Source organism: Pelophylax lessonae (genome assembly GCF_965119305.1).
Source record: "Pelophylax lessonae genome assembly, chromosome: 7".
Lineage (NCBI taxonomy): Eukaryota > Metazoa > Chordata > Amphibia > Anura > Ranidae > Pelophylax > Pelophylax lessonae.
The window spans coordinates 31,898,193-31,905,420 of NC_138774.1; positions in this window are offsets into that span (position 1 = coordinate 31,898,193).

A 7,228-nucleotide genomic window follows, 5' to 3' on the forward strand; every position below is an offset into this window, starting at 1 on the left:
ATATATACACCTAGACATATATAGGTGTGAAAGGAGCAGAAAACACTACTTGCGCTAATGAAATAATTAACACCAATATAGTTACGCTCCTATCACACCTATATATGTCTATGTGTAAAATACATATAAGTGTGTGTGTATATATACCACTATACACAAGTTCAGATGTTTTGCCTGCCTCCAAAGAACCCAAAAAAAAAGCCCAAAAAAACGCTAGCGCCAAAAAAAAAAACGCCCAGGTGTGTTGTTGCAGGCATTTATTTGGGGTTTTTGGAGGCAGGCAAAACATCTGAACTTGTGTATAGTGGTATATATACACACATACTTAGACATATATAGGTGTTATAGGAGCGGAGCCATATTAGTGTAAATGATTTAATTAGCGCAAGCATATATTTCTGCTACTATCACACCTATATATGTCTAGGTGTATATATACATATAAGTATGTGTGTATATATACCCGTATACACAAGTTCAGATGTTTTGCCTGCCTCCAAAGAACCCAAAAAAATGCCCAAAAAACGCTAGCGCCAAAAAAAAAACGCCCAGGTGTGTTGTTGAGCGGCCTGTTCTGAAGGACGTCATATGACATCCAGTTAGAACGGTAAAGCCCCTATAGCAAAATGACAGCCGGATGGGAAGGTGTTAAAGCTGAAGTTTAGTTAATAAAAAAACATTTTTTTCTCTACAGCTTTACTTACTATACTTTTTATTTTTTTATCCAAACAAGAACTTTATTGAGCCAGTAGCAACAACATTAAACAGTGTTACAAAGCATCACATACATGCACACACATAGGTAACATCCCGTCATCTCATCCCAGCATCACAGATAAAACAGTGCAATCCCCGGCAGTACCGCCCACCCAAACAGTAGGCAGCAGGCAGAGACAAGGAGGTCTACAGGAACAGGAAGGGCATCATATGGATCCACCCCTGTTAGCCCAACAACCTGCCCATCACCAGATCCACCGGAGCAAACCCTGGGGTATCCAGCCATGGTGCCCACAATTTTTCAAATTTGGACATGGTTCCCCTATGTTGATAAATATTACTTACTATACTTACTATCCTACAATGTGCAGAATCCTGGATTCTGTAGAAATCTTCACTGCAGGGCTGCCCTGTCCTCTTCCTGCTGCTGAATTTGCGGCACTGTGCAGGTTAACAGGTTTGGGTCTCCAGGTGCAGCAGCACAAAACTACAGAAACTACACTGCACCCGAGCACCACAAACCAAAATGCTATTTCATTCATTTGCATTATTCAAAGCAAACTCCCCAACCATCCATGCCTCCATGCTTCACGCTGTTGTGAAATTATTTTGAAAAACACCCCCCTAGCATTTCTGGCCATAGTCATCTTGAGTAAGGGCAGATAATTCATGTAGCATTTACTTCTTGGAATCTATTTGCCCTTAGCTCAGACATGCAAGCAAGAGGGTGTACTTAGTTAAGAAACCCCTTCCCCCTCCTGGAGACTCCTGGGATGTAGGACAGCATTTGCCTAGGCCAGAAACCAGGAAATAACTGAAGAAATGTAAAAAAAAAGTTTAAATCACGAAAGTATGACATACTTACCTATCTATTTACTAATGCTAGATAGTCGATGTTGATGGAGAGAGTGAAGTTCTGCTTTTTTAATTTTAAATAATTCATTCAATGAATGATTACAGCTTGAAGCATAACTCCACTTTTGTTGAGAAAAAAAAAACTTTACCCTCTGGGTGATCTCTGCTTCTAGATTGTAAGCTCTAACGAGCAGGGCCCTCAAGTTCCTCCTGTTTTGAACTGTATTGTAACTGTACTGTCTTCCCTCATATTGTAAAGTGCTGCGCAAACTGTTGGCGCTATATAAATCCTGTATAATAATAATAATAACAAGGATTATAACAAACTTTGTTGCAGATTCCTACTTTTTGTTATTTTGGAGAAATCATTGTTTATTCCTCTGTGCTGAGTGGGTAAAATGGGAGTGGTTTCATAATTATCAGTCAGCTGTGGCAGCTGCAGCGCACTAATGAGGAAATCTGCTGGGCCTGCATCCCTTTAGACGTGTTCCTATTGGGATTATCTCACCAAAAAATGACATTTTTATTGCAGGGGATGCCAGAAATCTGACTTGAATTAAGCAGACTTAGCAAGAAAATTGGTGAGCCAATCACACAAGCAGGAAATGATGTTTCGGGGGTGTGGTCAGTATACATTTTGTGTACAGAACACCTCTAGGTAGCCATATTGCATTACAATTTTAGAAAAATACAGCAGCTGCAGATTGAAAAGGAAAGGTCATTTTTTAACCGGTTGCCGACCGCCGCACGACTATATACTGCGGCGGTCAGCCCCGGCCAGGCAGAGTGACGTATCGGTACGTCACTCGCCTGTCACTGACTTGCGAGCCTATCGCGGGCGGGCGCGCGCCCGCCGAGGCGCGCGCCCGCCGCGGCTCGTTCACAGGCAAGTCAGTGCGTGTGACCGGCGGACTCGATGTCCGCCAGTCACACTGCGATCGCTCCTGTGAAGGGAGAAAGACAGAGCAGCTTGTGTAAACAAGCTGCCTGTCAGTTCTCCCTGTGTAAAAGTAAAGATCTGACCGTTCTACTATGTAGAACGGTTGATCTTTGCTTTTACACCAATAGGAATGTCCCTACACAGTAGAAAGCACGCCCCTAGGACACACTTAACCCCTCCCTGTCCAATAAAGTTAACCCCTTCCCTGCCAGTGTCATTTTTGCAGTAACAGTGCATATGTATAGCACTGATTACTGCAGTAATGTCACTGGTAACCCCAAAAGTGTCAAAAATGTCAGTCAAGGGTCCGATCTGTCCGCCGCAATGTCGCAGTACCGAAAAAAAAATCGCAGATCGCCGCCATTACGCGTTAAAAAAAAAAACACCAAAAATGACAAAAATCTTTCCCTTTGTTAGTAAACGCGATAACTTTTGCGCAAACCAATCAAAATACGCTTTTTGCGATTTTTTTTACCAAACATAGGTAGCATAAAACAAATTGGCCGAAAAATGTTAAAAAATTTTGATTTTTACTTTTTTTTTTGGGGAATTTCATATAAAAAAATGTGAAAAATATTGTTATTTTTGCAAAATTTACGCTCTTTTTTTGTTTATAGCGCGTGATCAAAAAATCGCACAGGTGATCAAATACCACCAAAAGAAAGCTCTGTTTGTGGGAAAAAAAGGACGTCAAATTCGTTTAGGTACAGCGTCGCACGACCGCGCAATTGTCCGTTAAAGTCACGCAATCGCAAAAAAACCCCTGGTCCTTTAGCAGCCAAATCCTCCGGGGCTTAAGTGGTTAATAACATTCAATTAAAATATGGTTTGTGTCGCAATTGTATATTCTATATTGTTTTTTCTTTATTTGCTATTTTTTTTCCCCATGAAAGTGGAGTTATACCTTTAAACGTTTGCCTCCCCTTGGAGAATTGGTAATATAAAGTGTGTACCATTTGTAAAGAAAACATGAGTGAGCCAGCAAAACAAATTTCTTTTGAGTCTTTTTGATTCATATTCTGTAACTGTAGGTGGTAACAGAATGGCACAATCATAAAGCAAAACATGGCGACAAGTAAACAATGAAATGACCCCCCTGTTCAAAAGTCTGCATCTCCTTAGTTCTTAATCCTGTACAGTATATTGCCCCCTTTAACATCAATGACAGCATGCATTCTTTTATAATAGTTGTCTACGAGACACCAAATTCTTGCAGGTGGTATAGCTGCCCATTCTTCTTGGCAAAATGCCTCCAGGTCATGCAAGGTCTCTTTAGTCGTCTTGCATGAACCGCACGCTTGAGATCTCCCCAGAGTGGCTCCATGATATTAAAGCGGAGTTCCGTCTTCGGGGGTCAATTTTAGCTAAAAATACCCCCGGGACAGTCAGGGCTAGTACATTCCATAATGGATAGCCTCTGAACTGTCCCGGGTCGCACTTACCTGTAAGAAGAAATACTTACCTTGAAAAGTCTCTGGTTCGCCCAGGTCAGTCCGTGGGCGAACCAGAGACCCCGCCCAGGGCCATGCCCTCCGCAGACATGACAAAAGAGTTCCAGCATGCCCAGGTTTTGGAGTATTGCTCCTTCCTACCTTGAGCCATAAGAACCAGGTCCTCCAGCTCATTAAGCCATTTGACTCTACGCAGGCAAGTGTACCTTCGAGCCATTAGCATCGATCAGATGGGGAACGTACGAAGCTGCCTGTTGCTCTCGGAGGGACCGAGCCAGCACCTTGCCGCACTTGTCCCCAGACTCATAGCTAATCTTCCCACCTCGTTGGATCGCCGCCTTGGCCCGATAGCGCAGAAGGTCTGCAATCTGATCCCTGAGGCGCGTCAGCTCCGCTCCCACCCCAGGATCAAGACCCCTCTTGTGACGGTCCTCCAGACCTGCCACCTTCGCCAACAAGTCGGTCAGTGCGGCTTCCCTCTCCCTCTTGAGGCGCGCCCCATGTCGGATGAGGACCCCCCGGATCACCGCCTTATGCGCCTCCCAGAGCACACTGGGGTCGCCGTCCGGCTCCACGTTCGTCTGGAAATACAGTTGCAGATGCTGAGTGACTTCAGCGAGCACCTCCGGCACTTGCAGAAGGCTCTCGTTCAGCCTCCAGTGCCAATCCGAAACCCTGTTCGTGCCACTGAGGTTGACCGTCAAGGTCACCGGGGCATGGTCCGACCAGGTAATAGTGCCCAATTCCACCCCCACGACCGACTGGAGTAGCCTGTGCGGAAGGAGGAACAGGTCAATGCGCGAGTAGACTTGGTGCGGCGTGGAAAAATACGAGTAATCCCGCTCTCCACCGTGAAAAATCCGCCACACATCTACCAGTTGAAGGTCGCGCAGCAGAGTATGGATCTGTCTGCGCGTACCCCGAGGGACCGACGAGAGGCCCGTTGAGGTGTCCAATCGAGGATCCAGCGGGATATTGCAATCACCGCCCAGGATGAGTTTGCCCTCCGCAAAGTCCAACAAGGACCTCAGCGACTTGCGTAGGAAAACCTCCTGATGTACATTAGGGGCGTAAATCGTGGCGAGCGTGACCTTGACCTCGCCCAGGAGTCCCTTCAGGAACAGGAACCTGCCCCGTGGGTCCACCTCGCGGGCCTGCAAGGTCCAAGGGAGCCGGTTAGAGATCATAATGGAGACCCCCCGAGATTTGGCCTCGGCGTTGGGGGCATGGTATACGCATGGGTAAAACCTGTTCTGCAGGAGGGGGAATGCTCCCTCTCTAAAATGCTTCTCCTGTATGAAGGCGACATCTGCGCGTAGTCTCTTCAGCTCACCCAGTAGGACACGCCGTTTCTCGGGCACATTAAGCCCTCTGGCATTGAGCGTGGTCACCCGCACGGGATCCATGAGGCCAAGCAAGAAGAGAAGAGACTCAGGAGTAAAGAAGGGGGAGGACCAGGGTATAAGAGATATAGGGTAGGAGATCCGAGCCAAGACTTGGGATAGGTGGGGGGGTACCAGGGGAAGGAGGGAAGGGAATCAGTAGGAGAGGTAGTGGGGCAAGAACCGGTAGGTGAAGGTAGAGGGAACAAGGGGAAGAAAAAAAAAAAGACAGACAACGACAACAAGGGAGGGCACTCAGAAGTGGTAGGGGAAAAAAAACAAAAACTTCAAGACGTCCCGGGACCCCTCCTCCAAGAGGGCGGAGTCACACCTAAGGACGTAGGCCTACTGGGGACGAAGACCTGGAAACTAAAAACGGAAGCGGAAGAGTCGAGCCCATAAGCCAGAACTCCCCCCATCCGTTGGTGCGTACCAGGAGAGGGGACGGACGGGGGAGGAGGGCGAAACCCCCCCCCCCTACCCGGTGCCCCAACATAGAAAAGAAAAAGACTGCCAATCAGTAAAGTGCAAAATCAAAGGAACAATAAAAAACAAAAAAAAAAAAACATCCCAAACTTAACAGTATTGCAATGAGCACAACTCGCGACAGCCACCATCCGCCCTGCATAACCAGGAAAGGGCAAGGACGGCGGCTATCGAATGAGCCCGGGGACCAATCGCATGGAACTACACTCTCCAAGCCCCTGGATCCGGGGGGGAAGGCCCCCGCCGGCTATACCCGTATAAGAGCCGTGCACCCAAGGGTGGGCCGGTGTCTGCAGCACAGTGGGCCTGGAGGTGCAGGACTGCCGATTGTATGCCCCCCCCCCGAGGTATAGATCAGACGAAAACCCTGAGATACATGAGCCAGCCAGACAGAACCCCCACGATCCCACCCCCCCCAAGTCAGAGCCCCACCCCCCGCCCATAGAGGGCACCCCTCGGTGATCCCCCCCGGCCCCCCCCCCGCACAAGCCGCCGTCCATCATAGGGAACTAGATCCAGGAGGGCAGGACCATCCCCCCACCAACCCCCACCCCCCCCTCCATCCAGACCAAAAGTAACCCGTTGCTGCCATAGAACACGCTAAATCTTGACCAGGTTCATCACCCCCTCCCCCCCATCCCGCAACCACGTACTGCAATAAGTCAAGGACCCAGTGGGGCAGTCAAGAGTCATGTGCCCCCCGCACTTCAGAGCACGTATGGCAGCGACACTGGGGACAAGGTTGGCGAGGGGGAGCCATCAGACATCGGGACAGCACAAAGTCACTAGGGATAGGGCCGGCGAGGGGGGGCCAGGTGCCACCGGGGCAGCACACAGTTCAGAAACAGCAGCCTGAGGATCCCAGCCCCCTCGGCAGCGGTCCGTTCCAGCAGGGGTACTGACAAGTGTGGAGACCATCGCATCCAAAAAGTCCGGGGGGGGGGGGCAGACAGCGGGGCAGTCCGTGACAGCGTAGCCGCATGAAAGACAGTCACCAGATGGGGACATGGTCACAGCATGTAGGGGGCCGGTGAGGGAGCAGGGGCAGTCGGAAAGGCATCAAGGATCAGCCGCCGTACACAAGGCGGCGAAGCATTCGGGTAGGGGGAAGCGGGGGGATCCAGCTCAGCGGCTCCAGCAAAGAAGGGGAAAGTCTCACCTCAGGGGAAGGCTCAGCAGTCCGGGATCAGGAAACGTCAGTCCTCCCTCACCGCCGTCGCCGGTTCCGGGAGCAATCTGCGGCGACCCCGCGGTGTACGTGGCGGAAGGCCTCTCTCCCGCCCAGGTGTGTAAGGCGCCCTGCGTCCTGGAGCCGGGAGGTGCTGTAGCCAGTTGGGGACCTCAAATGGGGGGACCCCCAGGAATGTAAAGAGCGCTTGCAGCTCCTCCGGGTGGCG